Source organism: Anguilla rostrata, chromosome 17 (genome assembly GCF_018555375.3).
Source record: "Anguilla rostrata isolate EN2019 chromosome 17, ASM1855537v3, whole genome shotgun sequence".
Taxonomy (NCBI): Eukaryota; Metazoa; Chordata; class Actinopteri; order Anguilliformes; family Anguillidae; genus Anguilla; species Anguilla rostrata.
This window is the reverse complement of record NC_057949.1, coordinates 13,137,714-13,165,286: the sequence shown is the minus strand read 5'-3', so window position 1 is coordinate 13,165,286 and position 27,573 is coordinate 13,137,714. Positions and strand designations below refer to the sequence as shown.

Below are 27,573 nucleotides of genomic sequence, written 5' to 3'. Positions count from 1 at the left end.
ATTCTTTGGAGAATTGCAAATAAATGTGTAATATAACACAGCTTTTTTTTTTTTCCCTATCATACCCCCGCAGAATCTTAATCTTGAGGTTCCATTAAAAAAATATATAGAAAAAAATCCAAGAAGAAGAAAAGTTTACCTCTTCCGCTCTTTGTGTAGCGCGCTAGGCTAACCCACTCAAGGCCCTTGCGGAGGGAGGAGAAGCCGTCTCTCAGAGCCGTTCTAAACGACTCTCGCCGGCCGTTTCCTGTCTGACAGTTCCTTTGTATGCATGGCCTGCCTTTCCCCTCCGGCACTCGCCCCCTTCTGTCCGTCCGCGGGTCGGGAAGGGGGGGAGGTGGGGGGCAAGTAGCCGCCCGCCGTTACGGAATGGCCCTGCCCCAGACACTGTGACATTAGGGCCCCCGCCGCACCCCCGTACCGCCGCTTTCACCAGCTGCCCTCTGCAGGAGACCTAATGGAGTCGGGGCTGTCGGACCCGTGCTCACGGGAAGCACATTAAGCCGTCATTTTCAAAAGACGGACAAACCCCTACCGTTTCATGCGCCGCAGGGCACTTACATTACACGGGCGTCTAGCGCGGGCGCGCTATCGGATATGACATCTGCATTTCTTTCGCGCAAGACCATTACGCGTTGCTGCTAGCATTACGGGACGCAAAATCACATTTTCCGACGGGGAAAGGGCGTACGCGCGCCAGCCTATGCTTCCCCCTTTTTCACCGTCCTGCTTAATAACCACATAAACCCCCTACAGCACTCGAAAGAATCCGCTCTTGCCAGTTCGCGCACGCATTCTGAAACATATTCAATATTAAAGCAACATTAACTGCGGCCGTTTCATTCAAAATTCAGCATGCTAAACGAATACTAAAAGCCTAAAAAATGTGTTTCATTTGCTCCCATAGTAAACCATGCCATAAGGATGACAAAGGCTGGCTATTTTCGCCAGCGCAAACAATAATTGTGGCACAGACTTAGCCTTAGAGAAAAATGTTGTAAATGGCTGTTTACCCATTTTAACGGCTGTAGTCCATCATAATATGGTGCTAATCAAGACTACATTGTTTTAAATGACTTGTAACTTGCAGTAATTCTCACAGTCCACTGAATATATTCCGTGAAAACCGTGCAATCCCAATGTTTTGCTGCCAATTTGGAACAAACAGGAACAAAAAAAAAAATCCCTCTAGTGGTGAGGACACGGACAGTTTGTACCAAGAGCAATTTGTTCCAGTGTGTACTTCCAAAATGAAGCAATAAAAAGATGTCTCCAATGTGCAATGCTGCATTGGTGCATAATGTGTTCTCACACAAGAACGCTTTTCCAAAATGGCACACCTAGGAGCCGTTAACAAAGGAGGGGTCCCGGCATTTTGTTTGGGAGTGCAGCGAACTCGCATTGCATGGCTGGCACACGCTCTCGGAGAGAACGGCGTGATTCGGTACATTTTAACACCTTTTACGTCCATTCAGCAGGGTGTTCGCTGAAGCACTTCAGGTAGAAGTGCTGCACCTCGCTCATGGTACAACAGTAGTGCTCCTCCTGGGAACTTTTCGAGTCCAATTCCCTCAGCTGTGTGTGAAAAGCCCACGCCATTTAATTCAGAGAGACCGGCTCGGATTCGTTCAGCATATGTCCTTAGGTTTGAAACACAATGGAATGCGAGCGTCACCGTTTCTGTTTTCTTCACCAACACAGTTTGGAGAGTTTAGCCATCCCCAAAGGAGCGTGGAATAATGGTCAGGCGACTTGGAGGTTGCGGAATTGATTCCCAGGTAGGGTGCTGCCTTTGGAGCAAGGCTCTTAAACTCAATGGCTTCTGTAAATTTCCAGATAAATGAACAAATAGCGTATAAGAAGAGTCCGCTAAATGCCGCCATTTCAGTGTAACTTGCGAAACTGTGTTTATGAAGAAACAAACTGACTCTTAATTGTGAGTTAAAGGACAAATAGTGATTAATTATGTAGGCCTATACATCTATACTTTAAAAACATATTACCACCAAACTGTTGATTTCATTGATGCACGCAAGTCATACCACTTCCAATAGCTGAAAAATTCCCCCTTTCTTTTTTGGAGTTTGTTTGTAGGCAGGTCACCCTTCCCCTTGTGGGCATGCCTGAACGTTCTCTGATCTTTTTCCTCTTTTTTGTTTGCTGTTGTGTGTACTACTTTTTGGTTATTTTTTATTTTTTACATTAAATTTTTTTATTAATTAAATGCCTTGGTGCAATTTTCACTTTTGCCTGTGGACTGAGACAAACTCTCCAGACAAGTCTCTGGATTTGCTTGTGTACAGCCGGGTTCTAGAAATGATTCATGCGCTGGTCTCATTACCCTTTCCTCTCAAAAGCAATTCACATGGTCACCGACACCCCAACGGTGCCAGCTGTCTGCCGTTGCTGGGGAGGCTCGCTGTTTGCTCAGAGAGAGCGAGAGAGAGAGCGAGAGAGAGACGGAGAGAGAGAGAGTGAGAGAGCGAGTGAGAGAGCGCAAGAGAGTGCGAGAGAGCAAGCATGAGATCAAAAGAGAGAAAGACACTGAAAGAGAGAGCGAGAGTGAGAGAGTCAGAGTGAGAATGAGAGAGACTGAAAGAGAGAGTGAGAGTGAGAGAGAGAGAGAGCCAGCCTGGCCGCGGCGGTGCCAGCGGATCCTTCTGTCCCTGGCTCCTCTTGCCCTCGCGTCGCGGGGCGCCTCGAGGGTCCTTCAGAGGGGCCGAGAGCGGCTGCTCCCAGCGACCGGGTGACGGGGGGTCGGCCGTGGCAGCGGCTCCGAGCCCCGCGGGTTTAGAGGAGGCACAGCCCCTCGTCCCTCCGCGAGGATTTCCGACGCCAGCGCGGGTTTCACACCCTCTGCGGCTCCCTCCCCCAGTCCGTTTCAAACGCTTCCATTTCTCGTGGTGCGTCGCTGCCACTCCTATATTCCCCCTCTCGCTGTCTTTGCTTCTGATACCTTGCCTCCCTCCCTCAAATCTTTCCTGCCTAAATTGTCATGCTCCCCCCACACCCTCCTCCTGGGTGTGATGTCGCCCAGTTTTTTAAATTTTATTTTCTTTTAAAAATAAATATTGGTTGCCCAAAGTGAGGCTGTACATGCCCAGTTCCCACCCTAATTTGAAATGTAGCTGAGTTCATGCGCAATTAGGCTGAGTAAAGTCATCAGTTGTTCTCATAGCGTAGCGTCATCGGCCTCAGTATTATCATACCGCAGCCGACAGCCAAGCGTGCACAGACTGAAGTGGGAGGTCGACATTTCACGCGCTGCTTTGGCATGCGGCCCACGGGCGCCCATCGATTGGCGGTGGTCGCTAGAGAGCGATGAAATGCGGACACCTGACCAACTAGCCCTAGCCCTCCCGTACCCTAAACGAGCCATATCAGCAATTACATGTCGCCCTATGGAGCTACTGGCCACAGTCGGCACCGGATTCGATCCGCGTCCATGGGGCTCATCTATTTATCACAGCATGTAGCCTTAGCCGAATGAGCCACTCAGCACCCCCCCCCCCCCACACTCCCCCCCCTCGAGAATTCATGTATGTCGAATCATTGGGCATTGGGTACAAGGTGCCTCTGCGGGCGAATGCAAATGCGTCTGCGTAGCACAGTCCAGTTGGAGGGGGGAGAAACAACTGGGCCGTAATGAAAGCCGTTTCCCGTGGGACCGGCGGTCGTTCGGCTGGTTGAACTTCCCAATTACCTATGAGAGCGAGCCCGGGCTGGGGACGGGGGGGGGGACGGGGGTTGGGGGGGCATGGGGGACGGGGGGTGGAGCGTGCCCCGTTTGCTACTCGCTCAGTTAGCGCTCGCCGCTAACTACCGCGGAGAGAGAGAGAGAGCGCCGAGGGAGGCGACCGGCGACGCCACGGGCTCCCCGGATGGACCGCCCTCCCTCGTGTCATCGATCGTACTGTACGCCCCGCGGGGCCGCCGACGCCACTTCCCCCCGAGCGCGATTTAGCGCCAGAGCGCCAGACAGCTGGGAGGCAATGCAAACTAATTTTTTTTTTATCTGACCTGGGCCCTTTCCGATAAGTAGGATAGGCCACTGTGCTGCTGCCTTGTGAGCCGCATACATTTGTTTTCCCGGACAAAAGCTTTTTTAAAAAAAAGAAAATAAATAACTTTTTCAGGTCTACTGACTTGCCTGTGCGCCAAGTAAAGGCTCGGACCGCCATCGTTTTCTTCCCCCCATAGATCACGTCCAATGTGACCCCCTTTCCGTCTGAGTTAATACAAGTCACAGCTACTTCAAATCCGGTCGCGGGCTTTTGTAATTTACGCTGCGGATCGTGAGGAAATTGCAGAGAAAATGACTCTCGTCGTGCAATAAGAGATGCAGATTAAAAAAAGGACTCGTGCTGGTCCACTGTTTCGAATGGACTGTCGCATCACAATGCCAGGCGGAAAATTTATTACCGTTCGTATAAAAGACCCCCACGTGCAGTCCCAGTACAGTCGCATGTCTTCAATTGATCCAGAAGTTGACCTTTTGTTACTTTCCTCCCCCTGTAGTAATTGCCATCAATTTTGTATTGGAGGCTTAAAATAAATGGCAGGTTGAATAGCTATAAAATATGTGACAAAGTACCTTCAGGAGAATGAGAACGCCATGGTTTAATTTGTTTTAAATTACCGAATGACAATGGCTCAGCTGATATGCAGCCCATTAAAATGCAACTGCATGCTTGCTTTAATCCGCTTGCTATTGCTTCAGAAGAATAAGCCTCATTGGATCACTCATACGGCATGAATTGTGATTATGCGCAGTGCTTTCAGGGGTAAAGAAATTGAGCTGAACTGCATTGGGTTAGTGTAGGTACAGGCGAAATGTTTATTTGAAAGGCAATTTAAAAAGTGGTTTCAACATTAAAGACATAATCAAGCATCACCATTTTGCCAGTTCAAATTTAAATAACATGCAGATACGCCATTGTGCAGTTTACAGGTGGATTTTAAGACTGGCTTCAATCAACATGTTTTTCCTACATTTGGCTCCTATGGCTCAGTTGGCTGCCTTATAAACTGTGCCTCCAGTGTCTCCATATCATAGGAAACATTTAATATGCATCTGACCAGCAAGGGGCATAGCCAGCCAGTTCCAATGTGCATAAAACTCTTAAAATGATCAGAATTTGAAAATAACTGAAATGTCCATAGCATAGCAGAAAAGCATAACATAGTATTTCATTTTGCAACTTTTTTTATTCTTGAAAAATTACTAAAAATTTAATTTCAAGATGTGTTTATCTTCACAAGCAGTTTGACCTCAGCAACTGCAAAAAACAAATTGTTAAATGAACATGCTTCTGTCAATGTTAAGGGCAAATTTCTTGTGAAATCAAGGCCTAAATCCACAAAAATAATCTATTTACGGTTTGTGTTAGGCTGTGACTATTCCAAGCAAGTTTAAATCGGTTTCTGAGCAATAGGGCTTTTGAAACCTTTGCAAATCTCTCTCTGCTTCCAAAACCCCTTAAACCATTTGATGGCTCCTGTTGAAGATTTAAGACCCCATCGCCAGTCAAAATGACATTGAGAAAAGAAACATTTGAAGAGTTGGGATTTATTATACCAAAATGGCAAGGTATAAAAGAAAGCAGAATGAAACTGTAGAAACCTAACATGGGGGAACAGTATTTGCACCCCTCCTGAATTCCTCTATTGTTGCATATTTGTCACACTGAAGAGTTTCATCTCTTTAGACAAAAAGTAATATAAGACAAAAGTTACTAAATTCCCCTATCACCCATAGTAACTGAAAAAACTAACTGCCCCTTTAAACGTAATGACTGGTTGCATCACCTTCAGCAGCAATAACTGCATTAAATGTGGAGATAAAGGTTTTTACAGGGGTTTGGTTGAGTCCCACAGCCTTAGAAATAGCTTTGGAATACTTTCCAGACTGATATATTTCAAAAATTGTTTTTCTTATCTCTTCTAGAATTTTCTTTGATCATGGCATAGTGTGCTTGTAGAAAGTTTGCAGTGACTGCTTCAATATGATGGTTAATTTCAATATAAGGTTCAGATTCAACAGGGCTGGCTGCAATTAAGTCTGGCTTAACTAAATTTGGTTAATTAGTTGACTGAGTAACTAAGGGGCTAATAACTTTTTTACATGGGCGATATGCTAGTTAGATCAATTTTATTATGAAATAAATGAAATAATATATATATTTTTTTGTTAAACGTGTTTTGTGTTTAATCAGTTACCCTTTGTCTAATATTACATCTTGTTTAAAGATCTGTAACAATTCAGTGTGACAAATATGTAATAGATAAAATCAGGAAGGAGGCAGATCCATTTTCACAGCACTATATGTTGAAAAGTGCAGTGGAAGACAAAACATTTCATTAAAGGAATTAAGTCAAGATCAGCTCGTATGGCAGGTTCGTATGAGATGGGTGTTTGTGTGTTTCCTTTTTTCCTTTTCAAGAGCTACAACCATCAGATTGCGGTTGTTTTTGAAACAGAAAAGAACAGCCTGGCTCCTTAGAAAAACACCTGGCTTAATTCTGTAAGTCTGGGAAGAGCTATGGTTTTGATTGTGACAAAAAAAAAGAAGAAAAAAAAATTACAGAATTAATGTAGTTGAAATGTTGCTGTAAAGCAGCCGAAGTTTTGCCCTCGAATAATCCGAAGACATCTCGAAGCATCTGTTTTCTCATGCATTTCTCTAAATCATTGATTCATTTAGAGTCATTACGTGATTAAAAAGCTTGCCTCGTCAATGGAACGGAGACCAGATCATTAATTGCCTTTTGTTCTGCGGGGGGAGGGAAAAAAAGAGCAAGACGGGATGAACTAAGCCCTGCAGGTTTTAATGCAATTTTCCGGACCATCAGTCCTCAGCTCATTCCTCCTGAGTGTGAGCCCCATACCGCTCCCTGCAGTGGGTGTGTGTGAGCCGACATGTCTCCCAGCGTTGGCTCAGCACCAGGACCGGGCAAGCATTTTGTCTCTCCCTCTGCTCGTTGCTGATCTAAGCCACAAGAGCATACAAAACAGTTTGTCCTAATGAAAGTTCTTGACTATTATGAAACAAAGGCCGCAGTCAACTTCAAAACAATTGTAAATACATGTTTCCGTAATGAGTGAAGAGCTGTTTGAGTGGCTGTTTTGTCTTTTACTCTGGGTTCGTCGTGTTGAATCGCACTGACTGCGGCAGCTGTCTGCGAACTCTCCAAAGCTTGGTACCTTGCTCACAGCCAAATTTCTGTGAATGAAAGTTTTGAAACCGTCTCATTGGCCTATGGCCTTCTGATCTGAATTGGTCTTGACAGGTACAAAAAGCAAGCAGCACTCTATGTTTAATTTGAATGTTGGATCCAGTTTATTCTTGGGATTTTAAGAAGATATAATTTGTAGAGTGGGTTACAGCTTAAAGATAGACGGAACTTTAACAATACTCTGGACTACACTTCCCATCAGCCCCTGTACAATACACGTATTTTCTCACCTGGGACTGCGAACAAAGACTTTATCTGGATCTGCAAATCTTTGTTTTTGTGAAACAATTCAACATTTGGCTGAACTGAGCAACCCTCTGGGCACAAGGTGATGAGAGGTATTGCTATATGTTCTACTATTTATACTGTTCAGTATAAATGCCATTTTCCATAGGCATTAAAGGGCCTTCGTAACAGCTGTGTCCATCACTAAGTGGGTCCCCAAAATAAGAATGCCACCAGTTTACCACTAGTAAGGTCCTAATAAGGAAGATCAACCAAAGTAGCTGGAAGCCCTGAAAAAGGATGGTCTGTCTTTACTAATGATCCTTCTAAAAACAGCAGGTTGATCAAACAGGAGTAGCTTCCTTATCGGCTGTAAAGTTTACAGTAATTGGGCTCTGACTGACTTAGGAAAAGCGTTTAGCGGCATTTTCATTTCTCCCACGAGACCGCAAATTGAATCCTCCGTGCCGTGCTCCCAAGCATCGCCATGGCAGCACGGCCAGGCACGCTAAAAATGTAATCGCAACGGACATCTTTATATCGCGCACTAACTCCAGTCAAAGCCTGTCGTCGGGTACCTGGAATGTGAGCTTGTCAGAATTATGCGTCTTCTTACATTTATATGACTGGATATTTTACAGCAGCAATTCCATCCATCCATCCATTCCTAATCTATACCCGCTTAGCCTGATGAGGGTCATGGAGGGTGCTACAGCCTGTCCCAGCATGCATTGCACGGGAGGCAGGAATACGGCCTGGACAGGCCACCAATCTTTTTCAATGCACACACACACCATTCACTCACACACTCGTACCTATTTGCAATTTAGAGCCTCCAATTTGCCTACCTGAGCTCCACACAGAAAATTTGAGGCGACAGTGCTACCCACTGCACTAAAATACCGCCCCACACCAGCAATTCAGGTTAAGTATCTTAAGCAGTGGGTCACCTGGGAATCACACTCACAGAGTTGTAAGCTAGTTCCCAAAACATTATGCCACTGTACATTGTCAGGGATTCATTTATTCTGACTGAGATAAAGCCATCGTCCCATGGCTTTATCTTATGATTAAATTCCAGACGTACCATTTGTCCTATTGAGGACAATAATTTGAAAATGAGTGTATAAAAATAGTGCGGTACCACATGTAGAACGTGCACACATTGAATTATGCAAAAATGACCTTGGCAGGATAGAGTCCTGTGAAAAAATCCCATGAACTGCACTAAAGGTCATCGGAAGACTGAGACCATGGGTGACAACTAAGGACAATGAGGTGACCGTGGTGTGTTCACAGTCAATCTGTGCGGTTTAAATATAGACTGTTTCTGCTTTTTCACACTTTAGGATTAATACGCTTTCTGCAATGCGGATCTGTGGGCAGAAGGCCAATCTACCACAGGGCTATTAGCAGAATGCTGTACATCTCTTTTACTGCCAAATGCCAAACATAAAACGGCTGCCAGACTTTAGTGTGACTTTGCTGGGAACTGGCCCAACAGACTACCGTCTTCACAAGTTTTTATTTTTTTTGTTTTTTTTTTAAGTCAAACTTGTTGAATACTATTGTTAGTTGTTTGCCTGCTCGTGAAAATACTCGTTGGATCAGTTTGAAGTTGAAGTCTACCAGGATGTATTTATTCTTCGTAACTTTTGCCTGTACTTTAGCTCTGAATACCATTTCCTGCCCGCTTGTACATTTCACACCTGTATCAGTGGTTCACAGAGTGGCGTGATAACTATGTACAGGTAGAAGCTGGAATACTTTTTTCTGTGATTATTTTATATTTAAAGATTTTAGATTTAAAATTATATTTCCCTTATCTGTTCTTTGATGATTGTCTTGCCTAATGTTCATTTTTCTGTCTGTTTTGTTTTTTGTTACTTGGTAGTATTGTAAATGAGAGGCTGGCCCTCAATGCTTCTCTGAGGTTTAAATATAGTATGGTAATCTTGTTAATGCCACTGGCAGTGTTTTGGCAGTATTAAACACTTGTGATAAGTCTGAAGTGTCTGAAAGGTTCATTTGGTTTCAGAGACAATGTTAGTTACCATCAACCATCCCCTAAGTCTCTATTTAGAGTTGATTTGAAAAAAGAAAAAAGTTCAAATATGCCATGCCTTACCTTATTTTTCTTAGCACACACCCTCAAGAGCAACTTACACAGCTTACAGTATAACTTCATAGTATCACTTTCTATGAATGGTCCTTCATACGAGCTATAAGCCTAAATTATTCCGTCAATAACCACAAATAGGCATACAGCATGTGACAGAAATGCCACTCCCTGTATCAGCTGTGTCATAACATACCATATGTCTGCTTCTAAGGTTATTGTCATATGCCTTTATGAATGTCTTCATAGTGTTTAATAAGCCTCTACCTGCATCTGGTGAAGGACCTTCCATAGAAAGCATTTCCGAATATTCATTTAAATATTATTCATTTATGCAATCAGATATTGGGTTAAGTGCATCGCTCAGGGGTTTAATGACAATGCAGGCTGAGTTTGAGCCCGTGACCTTTGGGTGCCGCGTCACAAATCATTCCCCAGAACCAATGAATTTTACGAATCTATAATTCACACACGGGGGGAAGGGTTCCCTAACATTAATCTAAGGGAAAAAAAATGTGAAGGGTATTGATAAAGCCATTTGGTAGAATCCTGTGCACCATGCAGCAAGAAGAGGAACGCTAAGCCAGACCATGTTAAGGGACTGTTATATTTTACATAATAGATCCTCAGCGCATATCTCGGTTAAGTATTCCTCTGCTCAATACAAGGGTTTCATGGGGAGGGAATTATGATTACACACATGCGTTGTGTGGACTCTTCTTATTCATCCATCAGCTTCTTCACAGTGGAGTGAAGTCTGTGCTCGTGAAAAAGATGTGCGGTTCAGGGATTTGCACCTAAAGAATTGCCCCCATTTCATTTTCATGACTGACAGAGCGTCCTCCTCCATCTGTACATCAGTGAAAATGATACAATCCAATTTGTTCCCCTCTGTGCAGTCAGCAGTGCTGAATTTAGGGTTGCAGTCCATCTTGAAAGACATCTGTGAGTGTATACTGCGTTTGGCAACCTTTACCATAGAGCATTCATTTAGACCATCACATGAACCCGAGTCTACTGATCCATTGTATAAAATGAGTATGATTAACTCTGTGTCCCAATGATCTTTTCTCCTCACAAAGCTTTCGCCTAACCTCATAACTATGGGTGTGTTCCACAAACTGCTTTAAGGTGCAGTATAGGCAATTTTTAAATCTAACTGCATTATTCCAATGTGTTTGCAACATACTTGCATTTCTAAGTGACATTTAAGGTCACAGCCAGCTTGTAGTGACTGATTAATTAATCTTTCAAATATCGTCACAGGTCAGGAATATTAATTTGTTGATCTAATTTCATGGGTTATTTACCTTTCTCTGTCAGTGTCCGTGTTGATGCCTTACTAAATACGAAAACATAGAAACAAAAAGAGTTGGAAAAACAGGTTGATATGACTGGTTGCACCTAGAAAAATCATTAGCAAAGTGTTATGCCAAACAGGCTTTTCTAGGGCTTACTGGGGAAAAAAACCCTAGCACGTTGCGCTTTTATAATTCAGTGGACAGTACCACTCACTTTCTCCATCAGTTTCAGGCAAAAGTAAGGGGAGAAAAATGAGAAATCTTTAGATCATGTCAACAACCAATTCTTAACATATTCATTGAAGCATAAATCATATGACAAATATCTATATACCATCACCACTACTTTGGCTCAGTAAACAAAGCATGCACTATATAAAGCGGTGCTGTTTTGAAAATGTGTTCCCCCTTATTCTGCCCAAAACACATCCGTCATTCATAATTCGGTTATGAAGTAAAGGCACACGAAGGAGCAGCAGTGTTTATATTGCAACAGCGGTGATGTGATTTGTATGTGTTATATATAATAATATAATATATATATATATTATATATATAATATATGATTATATATAATGTATATATATATAATATATATAGTATATATATATATATATATATATATATATAATATATCCTGCTTCTTTTATTTTCATTTATTTCACCTTTTTTGGGGGGGGGGGGGTTGGGAAGACCTGAATCCTGATCTGAGAGCATGGTTGCTGGACAGCATGTACTAAAGCCAGGGGGTCTCAAACTCCAGTCCTGGAGGGCTGCAGTCTCTGCTGGTTTTTGTGATTTCAATCAGCAGCCAATTTAGACCTTAGAAACCAGGTGTGCAGACTATTTATCCAATTAGTTATGCAAATTAATCACTTGAATGCAGGATATATAAAAACCAAAACCGACACAATGGCCCTCTGGGATCTGTGTTTGAGACCCCTGGTTTAAATGGCATTAATGCTGGGTTTGGCTTCTGCTCAGACTTGACTTTCCTGTAAGAATTTGAGGTGGAGGAGTAGGCAGACCTGGCTATTAATGTAGAATGAGTTTGGTTATGCTGTGTGCTTTATCTTAATTTTGGAGAGTTTGACAGAGAGATTGCATAAGATTTTGACACTGTGAATAGCTGCTGCACTTGATAATCAATCTTGCGTGCAATATTCAGTGAAGTGTTAACTTTTTTTTCTAAAATCTTCTGTTTTAAAAATCAACTCGGAGCACATTTAGTCCCTGTTGACCTCATAAACTCTCTAAGTTAACGCAGAGAACTTTGCCGGGCATGTTCAGTGAGGCCTGCCGTTTCTTATTCTTCTCATGTTCAGATTCAAAGGGCATAAATCTTTAATGATTTTTATTTTTCTGACCTACCGAGGCCAAGCTACAGTAAATGAGACTGACCTCGCCCTCGCATTACAAATGTCTGAATTATAATCAGATACAGAAGACGATTCCATATACATGTTTTCCACTATTGTGTAAAACAAAATGTTATTAACATATGGTAATGTACAACATTATGGCAGTACAATTAAATGGAATTATGTAAATGTAACAATTAACCAATTACATGCTGAACATATTAGTTTTTTTTTTTGTTTTTCAATAAACACAACACTAATGAAGTCTTACAAAATGCATTGCATAATAAATATTTTACTTTTCATGTGTTTTCTTGTGTAAGTGTAATGTAAAATGTGAAATTGAACAACCTTTGAAGGCTGCTGTATCTGTGAACACAATGTAAGAGGTTAATGAGGCTAACATGTCATACAAATCAACACAAAAGTGAACTACTACATTGTAACAGCATTAATGCTATTGCTACTCTGCCTAAGACAGACTCACAAACAGGAAATGCATAATCAAAACTCTCAAACAATATCTTATTTGTTAAAACACCAAATATAGGGTACTGGGAGAAAATGGTTAGAAGTGAGTGCATCGGATCAACTACTGTGGCCTTCTGCAATCATAGAAAATCTTTAAATGACGTCTATACATGAAAGGGGAAGCATGGTGTCTTTCGCAGTCTTACAAGAATGACCTGTCAGAGACATGCTGCAATTTGACAGAGCAATTGAGTATTCTAAATACCATTTCAATAAATTGATTTATCCAAGGGTGATTGACAACCGGTGTACGATGCCTGATTTTAAACAAGGAAAAAATAATAATAATAATTAATAAATAAAATCGACCGTATGAGGCAAAAGGAAAACAAACCATTGTAACACCTGCCAGTGAAGGAGGAGACACTACAGAAGAAATGTAATATATTCACATATTCCGAGGGCTTTCATTTCCATGGTTGTCGAGTTAACAAATGAACTATGAACGTGAGAATTGAAAGTGTGGGGGGGGGAGAAGTTTCTTACTTGTGTTGAAGGGAATAGCATGCCAGCTTGCCTTCGGTTTCCGTGGTGAAAAGTCTTAGCTGGGTGCATTCACAGTTCAGAAGTTGTCAGAGGAAGAGGGGAAAAAAAACAAGAATTACTGAAGAACAAATTGGTATAGCCCTATCACAGAGAAAATTCAGACAACCGTAGACTGAAAAACGAGTAATTAAAGGCAAAAAAACGAGACCATATGGGGCGGGGAGTGGCAAGGATATTTTGGTTCGTGCTAGACAATTCATGCGGCACCGCAGTCAACGTTCAGTCAATGTTTGTCCTTAACAATGACCTGCAAATTTTATTCATAAATGCAGGCGGGTGAGTTAATGCTGGTTATCACCAGACTGTCTTTTACGAGGGAGAGAAAGAATGAACGCCATTTAATCATGGAGTCGTGTGGAGGGAAGGAACGGTGTGATGGAGCGAGTGTGGGGGGGGGAGAAAAATGAGAGTTCCCCTTTTCCATCCGTCATGAACAAGGGGGATTGGGAGCGGCAGGAAATGGAGAGGGTGATTTTTTTTTTTTTTTTGGAGGGAGGGAGGGAGGGAGGGGGCAGCACAGCAGAAGTCTGAGCAGATGAATGGTGTGCGGGTGGCCCGGTGACTTTGACGTAACCGGTGGTGTTAGGGCAGACGTGCGGGGAATGCTCCGATGAGGAGGACTAGGAGGCACCAGCGAGTCTGACGCTCGGTCGGTATACAGGAACCGGTGCAGTCCAGAGGGTCTCTACGCCTCTTCAAAGTTCCGGCTGCTATAGGAATCGTAACGGTAGCTACGCTTTCCGACGGAGCTCCTCGACGGAACTCGGCCCCCTGCATTTTTATCGCCGGCGCCCAAGCTCCCGAGAGACTCGCTGGCCTGCGAGAGCGGGTCATTTCGAGAGGGCGGGCGGATTTCCGAGATCGCTTTTCCCCCAATCCTCAGAGGAGGCGGAAATGGCGACTCCTAACGGCCCGGACTTCTCGAACCCGCCGCCGGTGCACGCGTTTGGAAACCCGCCCAGGCGCTTTTCCCGCCGCTGCGCGCCTCTCGTCTGGCGAAGGGCTGCGGGGTCGTCCCCCCGATCGCCGGCTTGCCGGATCCACAGCGGCCCTGTCGCTGCGGAGACGGTGACTCATCGCCCTCCTGACCCCTCCCACCAGCTGCAGCTGTTACGCTCCCCCCCCCCCCCCACCTCCCCCTGTTTCCCGGGGACACCTCAGCCCGTGCCCACGCAGATCTATCCTCGCAGGAGCTCATCCGTTAGCCCTGATTGGCAGCGTCTGCTCGCGCACGTCCAACCGCAGCGAAGCGCTCCTGCCGGCTGTTCTCACGGTGACCGACACACCTGATAAAGAAGCGCTTGATTAATACCTGCTCCAGGCATCGCAGTAATTAAGAGACTAACCTGCTTAACGGAACCACATTTTAATTTTGTTACGCGTTCATTGGAAACTACCAGTGCACACGCAAAGCAGAGGTTTAATAATCTATTTGCTTTTTCCTCTATTCGTTTAAAGAGCCCTTCGAGTTTTATGCGTTCGGTTATTTCTATTTGTTTTTTGTTTTTTGTTTTTATTAACTCAAAGCACTCCGTAAAAATGAATTAATAAAAATAAAAAAGACATAAACGCTCGTTTTTAAATTGGTGCTTGAGGACAAAACACAGCGCGGTCTGATTCAATACAACCCCGCACGGCCGAGAGAAGAGGAATTTCATTTACATTTGAGCCCCGATCACATACCTGCCCACCAGCAGTGATTGCACTCGCAGCACGCATAAACATGCAAGGCCATTGCTGAGAATATAGACTGCTCATTTGACCTTTGCAACCCTAAAGGAAACCGCAGTTTATTGCATCGCCCTAAAGCGAATCGAACTGCCGAAGTAATTTATGGAAACGTTCACAGGATCAATCGGGGTATAGGTGTTCCTTGGCTCACGTGTCAAGGAGCACATCTTTATGTTCACAATATAATTTGCGGCTGAGATCCCCGAACATCCTTCGAAAGATCTGCAACAGGTCTGCGAGGAGATGCATTTGATTAATAATGTCTCCTTGATATAGCCGTTAATGCGGTCTTCAGCGTAGCCGACGAACGCGCGCGGATGTGATATCTTCAGTTATTCCACTTGAGCTGGGTCTAGTGGGCATTGGCGCGGTCTTTGTTCCATCTCCGCCTGAAAGAAAGTGGGTCATCTGGCCTTCGAACGCAGCCGAGGCCCGTGGCTTTCAAGGCGGCGTTGCGGAATGGCGTTCCCATCAGAGACGCGATGTCTCCGGCGGTCGGGCGAAAATGGCGGAGGATTCTACGTCGCGCCTCGATCGCGCACACACGCGACACGTACTGTATGCACACATATAAAACGTACTGTGCGCGCTCACACAAACACTAGCCGTTTATACAAACACACACACACACACAAGTAAACCCACATGCGTGACTCCAGAATTAACCGCAGGCGACTCAACAAATCCACGCTATCCATGTCATGGGTGTGGGGAGGGGGTGGGGGGTGGGGGTGGAGGTTGGTGGGGGTAGGGGGAAAGGGGGGGGGGCAGGATCTTGGGGCCATATCAAAGTTGAGTCTCATTAATATTTGACAGGCGTCAGACCCAGCTCTTATCAGACAGGTCTATCTGACACTTCATCATTCTCTCCCCAACACCCCCCCACACACCTCCACAAAGGAACTACCGGTCAGTCGGATGTCTCCCCCACAAGGATTGATAGACATTCCTCCCTCCTGACCCCCCTCCCCCCGCAGAGTATGTCTGAAAAGTGACAGGCTTTTAAATTGTCTGGCACCGCTCATAAGTAAGCTTGTGTCAACAAGGTGTACAGTAAGTCTATAAGTCTATAAGCACAGCTTCTGTTCTTCACGTATTGACTACTGTGCCTCACAGGAGCATGTCTCCTTAGTCAAGCGCAATGTCAGTTTGGCCAATTGGCGTTCTCCAATCGCATCCGTCAAAATCACATTCCAGCCAATCACCATTAGGCACCGAGCCAACTCTTTTGCGCACCGTCTGAGTTCGATCCGACATAAAAAATATGGACCTTTTATTTCTTCGCGAGAAGATAAAGCAAATGCAAGCAGGGAAGTTTTTGTTCGGTAATTCAAATTGATTTATTTTAATGCTGCGGGGGGACTGGTATTACTCCCCGAATTCAGAAAATGAAATACCCAGACTACAGAAACGCGCGTCAATTTAAGCCCAGCATCCCCCAGCCGATATTCTGCTGACACCATACAGTTGGTCCTGCGGCGAGAAGCCATTTGCAAGTCGTCTACAACCCCCCCACCACCCACCCATCCCCCGCCCCCCAAACAGCATGCCCATGCAGTTAATGCCCTCCTGACCACATGCAATCTCGCCTAACAAAAGATAACTCGGCCCAGTCAGCCAGACGTATTTGCAGATGCTGAACTGAAAACAGTCATGGGTTCTGTCCCCAGCTTAAACTGTTTGCAGGCATCTGCTGCTCTTCCCAAGAAATGGCCACTTTGTTAGATTATTCAGTAATTCCCACTATATAAATTGTACAAATTAAAGCTGCATACGCTGTGAAATGTTCAGTGTTAATTCAGTTATAACAGAGTAGGCATGAGCCCAAAAGGGACCGTATGTACTCTGTAAAGGTGGATTTGACACTGTGTATCTCACTGTGTAGGTTAAAAGGAACTGAAAATTTGCAATCCACGTAACTTGAACACATCAATTCACCGCGAGACTACCACATGACCTGTGAGTCTATAAGCGTGACCTGTGTTCTTCATCTATTGGCGACTGTGACTTCCAGGAGCATGTCTCCTTAGTCAAGCACAACTTCAGTTTGGGCAATCAGATGTGGAATTCTATTCCATTTAACACCAGTGTGCTTTGCTTTGAGCAACAGGTGAACACGCTACATATTTATAGATTCTGCAGTTGCTGAAATCCAGCGAAAATGTACAAACTTGCTGACTTCAAAGGAAAATAGGGTTGGCCTTAATTCAACTCATTTTTGTCCTTAACATTGACTTGCAATTAAATTTTTGGCAAGTTCATCAGAATTATAAAACTCTTATAAATTGCAAAGCAATTTATCAGTTCAAATCACTTGTAAGTCAAAGATGACGACACATTTTGAAGCAATCACGATTAATGTGTACAAAAAACTACTTACAGACTATTTGGCGAACAAATTCATACAAGATATTGATAATGGATTTTTGTAATTTGTAGAGTTCCTTATCAATGTACAGCATAGGCAAGGGCTCACATGCAGTTGGAGGCAACGGCAAGCCTATATTTTTCTTTAGAGAAAGGTTTGATTTCAAGGACACCAGATTGATAAAAATGAATGCACACACGGGAGGCCTATTTCTTCATCGAAACAAACAATTGTCTGGTCCTGGTTCTCTTGTAGTACTGAGGAGTGTTTCTTATGAGGCTGAAGAATACACCTCTACTGTTAGTCTCCTCTACGAAAGTGTGGAGCGGGAGTTTCGGGGTCAGGGATTCCAGACGGCCAGGCTGTTTGCGTGACGAGAACAAACCAAGGACCACTGAAGTTCATTTGCCACTAGATGGCACTTATCCCTCGTCTGGAGTACCGCAGTCCCTCCTCCACCGAGTGAGTCAGTGCAGAACGGGTTGGTTCGGCTGTGCGGATGGGTAAAGAAACTCACTATTCAATTTCAAACGGCGGCACTGCCGAGTCACCGTAAAAATAAAGGCCAACTGCTCTCCGTTGCAGTATCTGATATTATTAATGGCTGCCCACCAAGCAGACAACCTACATTTGATTTTGTCCTTAAAACAGGCGTCCGCATGCTGCACCCATTAAAGATGTTCAGCAACTTGACAAAGTCCACCGCCACAATGTTTAATTTCGGAATATATAATATGTGCCAGAACATGCATTGGTTATATACCATCTGGGGGCCATTTTGTCTGGAACGGAGAAAGAAAAACACGGAGACAAATGCTGGAGCCACCTTTCACCTGCAGCATTAGAGGAGATTATGGAGTGTCTAAATCTGGCCCTTGGGCTTCGTCAGACTTATATTCTTAGTTCTGCCTGCTAGGAAATACACAGGCGTGAACCGTGCACGGCAACCAGGGATTTAATCCCAAGTGCGGCGCATTCTAATGAACAGCCAATCAGAATACGGTGAAAACAGGCCCTGATCCCCTTTGCTTGAGCAGTGTAGTACTATTTCAGTCTAATCTCTTACACCTCTACGTGAATACACAAGGCGTAGGTAACGTGACATTACATCCTCATTACAAGACCTCAGGTCAAAATTGGGAAATTTTGATACATGTTTCTTGTCCGCACATGACACGTGCCATACCATGCATTGAGTACCTGTACGCACAACTCATTTTTGATTTTTGTCAAGTGAATGGGAATACGCCTGTAAAATAATGAGAAAACTAATAGTGACAAGTAACAATATTTTCACAGGATGGTGATTTGCTGAAGGAAAAAGTGTTACTTTCTCTCATGTACAGTGCAGTCAAAGTATTTGGACAGTGACACGATTTTAATTGTTTTGGATCTGCATGTCCAATTGAGTTACTTTTGGTCCCTTAAAATGAAAGATCTATGTATAAAATGGGATAGAATTCCTGCATGGTTCACCCAATTTGGACGTAAATACCCTCAAATTAAAGCTGACAGTCCGTACGCTAACCTCATTATTCATTGTTCAATTTCAAATTCAATGTGCTGGAGTACAGAACAAAAAAATAATAATAATTGTGTCACTGCCTAAATACTTATGGACTGCACTGTAGAATGCACCTGAAGGTAATTATCTGTGTTCCACATAATGGCACTGGTCCAGATTTTCTGACACACTTACGAAAAGAACAGAAGAACAAAAAAGAATAATTATCCTTAAAACCATATTGAATAAAATTCATAGTACAACGAGACTATGTTTGACCCATGCAATTTAGAGGAAGATGAGTGAAAATAACATGACACTTATGAAAAGAATTTAGAAAGGAAAAAAAAAAACAGGGTAACCGGTTAATAATAAAACCGTTGCATCTGCTGGAAAACAGAACACCATTCGACAGTGTTAAGTGTTTCTCCTTCCAATGTTTTCCAGAAGAGCAATCAAGCAGATTTGCTGCTCAGTATTCTCAGAAGAAGAATTTGAGCAAGACGGTGAGAAACAGACGATGGACAAATCCTTATTTTTCTCTACTCGCCTGTACACTCGGAAGCGTCTCCTTGACTACGGGCTTTGCGACCGTCTTGAGGGTCACCCAAAGCCGGCTTCTCGCCATCCCTACGCGTTCGAAACCTCGGCGACATAAAAGGGGATAAGACGAGGCGTAAAGACCAACGAGGAGGCCCTCGCGGCCTTGTCGGGAGATCACCGAACCCCCCCCCACCCCCTCCCTTCCCCAATTGGGCCTTGAGCCAGAGCCGCACCGCTATGATTTTTGACTCTGCAGGACGAGCCTGAGAGAGCCGCCATTTGACAAATACGCATCCTCTGCCCGAACCCGCCCCCTCGATCGCAGACCCAGGCACAACTCCACCTGCGCGAAAATGCGCGACACGCGCAACACCTTCCCCGCCGGCCGCGGGCACGAGCCGCAAAATGGTCTCCCCCTCGATCGATCACGCGGTACGGTACCGCGCCATTAACCCTTTTGACAAATAGACGCGCGCGCGCTCCCCTGCGTGGGCCACAACGAGCCTCATCCGTCTCGCCGCGAGGTCGCGGAGGAAGGAAACGCAATTAAGGAAACGGCCGTTACACGGCCCCGCGCTCCGTTTGAACCATCAGCGCTGCGATAGTCCGGCCCCGCCGTCATTAATAACGCTCGTTGAACAAAGCGACACGCCTACCCGCCCCCCCACCCCACCCCACCCACCCGCCTCCTTCCACCATTTCAGTGCGGTGCGGGACGGGGGGGCCCGCGACGCACTCCCGTAGATTTTCCGTGAGGTCTCTTTATGAACCCGGGGGGTCAGAGAATTGGGGAAACGGGGGTTGGCGCTAATCCGTTAGAGCTCCGCGATTCAATTAATTAACGAGCTCAGATGGAATGAGCGCGAAACCACCCCACCGGGCTTCAAGGACTGATTTGGACCGGCCCCAGCTGCTGTGGATACACCGTACAGTACCTGCTCTGAATTCAACGTGGGCTGTAGCTTTCCATGAGCGATTTGAGTGGCGTCTGCATTGAGTCAAATCAAATTAAGAGGAGTCAATTCAGTTAATCGAACAGCGGGGGCTGCTGACTGCCTTTGTCACGCACACGCGTGCTTCACGAGCGGCATAGAAAGGGCTGCTTTTCTACGGGCACAGTCTAGGACCACAGCCCAGTGCAATTCATTTACGTTCGGCAGAGCACTAAAAACAAAACAGCTCCCGGTCATTAAATCTTTGCCGTCACGTGTTTCTCTGTAAACCCCCCCCCCCCCAGCCACCACAGACCATGGTGCTGCCCCCCTATAGGGTTGGGCTGAGGAGCCGAAGACGTTAGATAAAGTGGGCATTGCGGTAAGGTTGCGTAGGCGCAGTGCCTTTTAGCAGTATGCAGCACCTTACTGGCCTCCGAATGACAAACCTCGACAGGGGGAAAGCGACTGAGCAAATCAGAATTAAAAATAATCCCGCACACCGCGATGGCCACACACTGCAGAGGCAGGGCGGTGATAAACAACACATCCAACGCACCTTGGAGAGAGTCCAAGCAAAGCACCAACCTCTCCACTTTCCGTATCAGACGCATTCGACCTGAGGGCTGAAGATTTGATCACACATCCTTCTGAGACCCCGCAGAATAAAAGTATTTATGTCTTTGTTTTTTTTTTTGGATGACAAAAACATGTTGTAGTGAAAATATTTTCAAAAATACATATATTTTTGTTATGTTTATAGAATGTCCCTCATTGTGTACGTTCCAGCACAGTAGAGCATATGGTTTCTGAGATTAAGACCACAGACTCATGTCCCCTACAGGGGACAGAAATCAATTAGCGGTGGTCTTCGGCGGCAGAAAAGGCACGTGCTCCAGATGCGTCGAATCGGTTTCGCCGCTGTGCCTTTTTTTTTTTCTCCTTCTCCTTTCGCTTCTAATCTTCCCTGCTCTCTGCGAGCACGGCGGCTGTATGCTAATAGGAGCTCTGAGCTGAGACGCTGCGCCGTGTTTCTCCTCCGCTGCCGTACAGATAAAAGGGCCGTGCGGCACAGGTGGGCTAATGGTTTCGAGAGAGCCGCCGTGCCTCCTCCAGAAACAGTACATCGTTTCATTTAGGAAGTGCGGCGGGCAGGTTTCCTAACACACAAATGTGGCAGAGAGCACCTGCCCATTCGGACAGAAGGTTTGAGATTAGCATTAGCAAGTGCTAACGTGCTTCTTCCGTCCTATGCCTTTACCGGTTTATTCGGTTAAAAAGGTCAACCAAGATCTCATTTCTCTTTCAGGGGAATGACCTGGAGCCATACTCATAAAAGCTTTCAGAGTCGGAACAGTGATCTCGGGTCAGTTTTCCCTGGTCAAATGCCTAACCTTTTCCATTATGTGCTAAAAGGCTAAACTGATCCCAGATCAGTGCTCCTACTCAAAGACGCTTTATGATTATGGACCTTGGTGACAAAAGGAGGGGGGGGATTTTGTTGCCAGGGGAACAAATTGGCAGCCTTTGAGCGAGAATGGTGGAATCCATGCTTACCACAGTGACCTGGGACCCTTAAATATGTTGTGGAAAGACTCCAGCTCTGTGTTGCCAGGAAATGGCTCCACTGAGTCAAAAGGGAAGGCTGCCCCCTGCTGGCCCGCCACCACCATCACCACTTCCAGCAGCATCCCCATCTTGCCAAGGAGCCTCCACCTTGAGTACTAAAACCACGCCCAGCCCCAGTTAATGTCAGCCACTTGGCCTGAGCAGCACAAAGCGCGCGATGGCTGTGGGTCACAAATAAAACTGACAAATTCCATATTTGAGCCGACGACGCCGGCTCATTACCCAAACCCAAGCCTTATTGTCCGTCCCGTCACACTGGCGCCTCCCTCCTTCCCCGTGACGAATGAACGCCCTCTGACAAATGACAAGCGCGCGGAGCGGAAAATGGGGGAACGCAAGGCCGACGCGACGGACGGGCCCGGAGGCAGCCGAGCGCTGGCGCTCGAGGGTATGAGCGATGGCGGCTGGAAGCGGTTAGCACGCGCGGGACGCCAGAGCCTGAACGAAATGGGCCGGGGGACGGGGATGCCGCCGCCGCTACGCTAGCACACGCCGGCTTGTGATACAGAGACCGTGGGTGCCAATCCCTGTCAGATCTGAGCTCTGCACGCTTGACCTGAATTGCCTGAACACTGAACTGGACAGAGGGATAACAGCATAGAATGAATGGCTCGGTCATTTGTTTCAGTTATACACCCGTGTGAGAGCAAACAACACAAGTCTATTCTGTAATACGTAGCCTAATACCTGTAATCACACTGAAACTTCAACAGTAGGCAGAGTACAACCAGAGTATGCACACATTGTTACACAGCTCTTACACTTGTTAAAAATATGTATTGAAAAACAAGGGCTCTGGCAATTTAGCATACTGCTGGTACAATTATTCATAAAAGCAGTGTATCTACCACTGAGAGGACATGATACTGTCTACTATATATTTGCAATCATGCCATTTAGCGGACATTATCCAGAGCAACTTACACCACAAATTATTTCAGATACAGCTGAATATTTTACTGAAGCAGTAGCTTCAGCAAAGGCAGTGCCCCACATGGGAATGACTGTAAACTCACTGTAAACTGCAACCTTGAAGTCACTAGGCCAGTTCCCTCAACCATTATGTTACACGTGTGTATGTGACGTGTGTGTGTGTGTGTGCGTGTGTGTGTGTGAAAACAATTTAATAAACGAGTATCTCAGCAACAAAAGTTTTGTATTAAATTTCTGTTCCAGTCATTTCAGGTGATGGTTTCTGTGTTTTGAATTCCATTCGTCGGTGTAGGTCATTGAGATGTGAGGGAGGTGTTTGCGCACAGCTACTGCTGTGGAATACCATATAGCTCAGTGCAGTGTTTGTCCTAAGAAGAAGCAGGATGTAAACAAAACTCTGTTTCTCACTTATACAGGATCTAACTCAGCAGAAAAGTTCCAGGCCCCGTGCACTCATTTCAGATGCTGGTCAGTGTTGTCCATTTGCTTGTGGAAGGGGGTAAGGAAGCTAGCTAGCTAGTCCCTATTTCATCATTCTCACACCTTCACCCCCTCGGGCATTGTTCTTCTTCGTAGATGCCAGAGAAACGTCAAAACAATCAACCCTCCACATCAACTCGCACCCACAACCAAGGAGCTCTGCTGCTGAAGTGAACTCCTCCAGTGCACTCTCCTGTGAGCCAGGCTGTTTAAAACCATAACGGCCACACAGCACTACAGAGGAGATGTGGCACCTTTTGAAAGACAAGTGTTTCACTCACTGATGAGGACTGGTAATCTATTGGCCCCCGGCGAGTTAATGGGAGGAGCTAATGTAGCAGTAACCTGAGGTAAACTGGCCGACTTCAATCCTGTCATATCCTACCACTGGTGGGTCCACTGTTATGGAGTCAAAAACGAAACATAACACACTTCCAACATGAACAAGACAGCCGTGCTCATATCGAGAAGCCTTGCGTTTACGTGCATTTTACTCAGTAACCCGATTTACAAATCTCAAGATGAAGTATCTTGACACAATAAGGACAGAACCCTCATTAAAGCTGTTTCCAGCTTGAGGTGTTATCTGCCGGGCCCCGGTCCCGCCATCTCGCGGCGTTGGCCATATGTCTGTCCACCTGACATCGCGCCGCCGCGGAACACCGCCTCGGGCCTTCATCTGAAGCCTGCCGCGGTCGCACCGCCCAGCGCAGGACAACTAAACGCACACAGATTTAAATCAACCAGACAGAAGCAAATGAGCGGTCAGGGTATAACCACCCACCGAGGAGAGAGAATCACCAAGGACCTCACTATTCAGTATTATCCCGATACTCTGCCAAATTCACACAAACACTGGCTCTATATAGCCAATGTGACCACCTAACCATTCCCTACCCAGTCCCTTGGATTGCCTACCCACATTGATCCCCCGTTGCGTCATTGGACAAGAGAATTCGTTTTTAGTTGATGCACTTGCTTTATAAAGGTTTAATAAGAAGTAAAATGAAAAGCAAATGTGTGCTTGTCAGTCATCACCCCTACGAAATGTGATGGAAACGGGCACATGAAGGATTTACACATCAATGGACATGGATATGATTTTCGGTTATTCTTTTTTTTTTTTTAAGCCTGGTATTGAAGTCATTTGAGCCACATAAAGAAAATTCTGCACTAACACGAAGCAAGCCATTTCCTGTTGCTAACGCTCAAAACCTAAAATGATCAAATGACCCAGACCTGTCAAGGACTTGACACAAATGACAAATACGCATCGAAGGAGGCACTGATTCTGCTCGTCAAAACTGAAACAGATGAGCAAGCTGTATGGTGACATCATAATGGTTACCATGGATACATCATTTTGAAAACTGCTTTGACGTTTCGGTATGAAGCTGAATGGCTACTGTAAAGGAACAAGAATGGCAGGGCTTTCACTGTATTTTGAATAGGAGCTATAAACACTGGCCAAAATATGCATATTTCACATGGATTATTGTTTCTGGAATTGAAATTTCAATGAAAACAGAGAATGGTATTGGACAGGTAACATAAAATTATATTTGCCCGAGAGTACCGAGACAGATTAAATACGTTAGCTGAAATGTGAATGTAAAAACAATAAGTGTTTCTTATAATGAATACATATTTGAAAAGGCCTCAGGACTTGATGGTAGCAGTGAATTGAACTTTTATGACTTTTAATTGAAGTGACTGACAGACTATATGATATGTATGTATGTATCAAATGCAATGCTTGAATGTTAAGGAAAGCAACCAGTACAAGCATACCTCTGTATAAACCTGTAATTACCCAGTCATTCAAATACAATTGCTCCAAACAAATAAGTGATGCAATTGTTACCGTAGTTATACAGAGAAAGAGCCAGGCTGAATTTATTACAAATTCATTTAAACTATAAATTAATTCAGGAAAATTGTCTGAAACTCTCCTTCTGACTTCTACAAACTCAACCATGTTTGCGATTCTTTCTTTCAGGAACACAAATATGATAAAATGAATGGTTTTCAAAAAACTCATTTTAAAAGGAGTGTCCTGCCTGTACTCATTACCAGTGTTTGTGACAGCACACAAAGTGCAGAAATGTAAATCAGTTCAATTATTAGTGTGACCTCCTATATCCTAATAGTGACTCTGTCCGTTACCAGTAATAGGGTAGTGGAAGACTATGCATACACAGTGTGAGAAAATGCATCTGGCTTACCTCTGTTGTTCAGATTAAACTCTCCAACAGAAATGCATATCTTTGCTTTTTTGCCAGCGGCACTTGTTCCATTTTCACTTTTTCCTGTGTTCCCTAGACAAAAGTAAAAAAAAAAGTATGTAGAATAAACAATAGTTAGCTTCTGAAACTGAACTGACTGCAAAGAGTTTGTTTCCAGTCACATGTTTTTCAAAAGCTACAGCCATTTTTGAGAAAAATGGAGCTAGGGAATTGTTTTCAGGAATCCGCTAGCGTTTATTTTCTCGCGGTAATGCCTTTTTCTTTCAAACAGTTCTAAAAACAACCAGACGTCAATTCTAATTGCACGCCTGACTTAATATGGATTCACATTCAAGGATACCTGATGCTGGATTCTATTCAGACATAACAAACACACATTTGTTCTTTATTCTTGTATGTTGTGATTTTGAAAGAAGGAATTGAAATGAAAATAAAACAATGTGCAGCATTGCACACGTAACGTTTGATATTTTCTCAAGCCAACAAAAGAAATTGCACTGAGCTGACTGAAGCATATAAATAAACCTTTAAACCTGAAATAAATCTGAAATAAACCATCATGAAACAGTACAGATAGCAGCCAGAATCATCAAATTGTTTTGATTGGTTAGATATCCCATAACATGTTGAACAACAGTGACCCCTCTGGTCAGGCTGTCTGCCTGCACCACCTGCCTAAGGTGCTTCTCCCTCTTATGAAATCTTGACAACTGTTATATTCGGTATTGATTATATTCATTGTACCTTCAAACACTATGCCAAGATCATATTCCAAATACTGTACATTTCCCCCCCTAAAATATGGAGAGATATCGCCATGAACTTGGTCACAAGAATCATATGATATGAGATCAGTCTCATATCTGAGAAAAGTGGCCAGCCAGCCTTCTGCATTCCTCTCTCTGTGGGTTGCATTACCATAATTACTTTCTCACAGGACTAATTGGATGTGAATGCAACTCCATAAACTCCAGTTAACCGAACTAGCTAATTAATATCTGCTTCCTGCATCCCTGCAAAGCTCTGTTTGAGATCGGCAGACAGGTCCTGCTAATTAAGGTAACAAGGATTCCTGATGGCCTCCCTGTGTGTGTGTGTATACCCAACTACGGCTTGTGTGCTGAAGTGAAAGCTACATTCCCAACTGACAAAAAATGTTTCCACAACATTGGCAAACATTCTGGTTAAATTTAATTTGGCTGTGAGGTAATGTTATGATGGCGTGGCCTCAGAACATATAAATTGTCAGGCCTGGGCGGGGTGGGGGGAGGGGGTGGTGTGGATAAATAAACTATTCTCCAGGCAGGTCCCATAAAAATCTGCAGGCAGCATTCCCTGGCTGTTATAATTTGGTCATGAAGAAACATCATGCTGAGAACATGCCAGATATGAAGTACTGAAGTGAGTGAAGTGTTCTATATTGTTACCATTCCCGACTATCATGGACACAACATGCACTTTTATTGTTTCTTTGTTTCCCCATTGGTTAAATTATCACAATGTAATTTAGCCCATTTTTGTACTAATTAATTAAGTCTATATTTCCAGGCTTGTATTGAACTAACAGACATATAAAACACATTTTAAATTTTTTGAATTCCTACTATCATAGGAATGACCCCAGAAAATCTTGGAATTTCATTTTGGAAGCGAATGCAGTCCACTTGAGATGACCTGTTATCATCACTTACGATTCCATTTCACTCTGTGTCTTTAAGAGTACGATGCGTTCTGCATTGCTTCTATTGCACTCTATGAAGTCTAGTTAGCGTTGCCATTTCAGGTGGAGCGCAAGCGATCAATCGACTGATTGATATTTGCGGTCCCGATGCTGTGTCATGCACGCGCCGCATCAAAAACCAAGGAATGGAATATGACAAAGGCCATC

At 44.5% G+C, this 27,573-nt stretch overlaps 1 protein-coding gene across 1 annotated transcript in view; it reads right to left on the bottom strand.

Moving 5' to 3' along the window:
* Positions 1-25,751, bottom strand: part of elfn1a (extracellular leucine-rich repeat and fibronectin type III domain containing 1a) — a 44,911-nt gene extending 19,160 nt beyond the window's left edge. The window contains exons 1-2 of the mRNA XM_064315725.1: positions 25,665-25,751; positions 13,260-13,318 (exon numbers count right to left, since the gene is read on the bottom strand). The gene's annotated coding sequence lies outside the window, so the exon portion shown is untranslated. The remainder of the gene's footprint in view (positions 1-13,259; positions 13,319-25,664) is intronic.
* Positions 25,752-27,573: the final 1,822 nt, after the last annotated feature.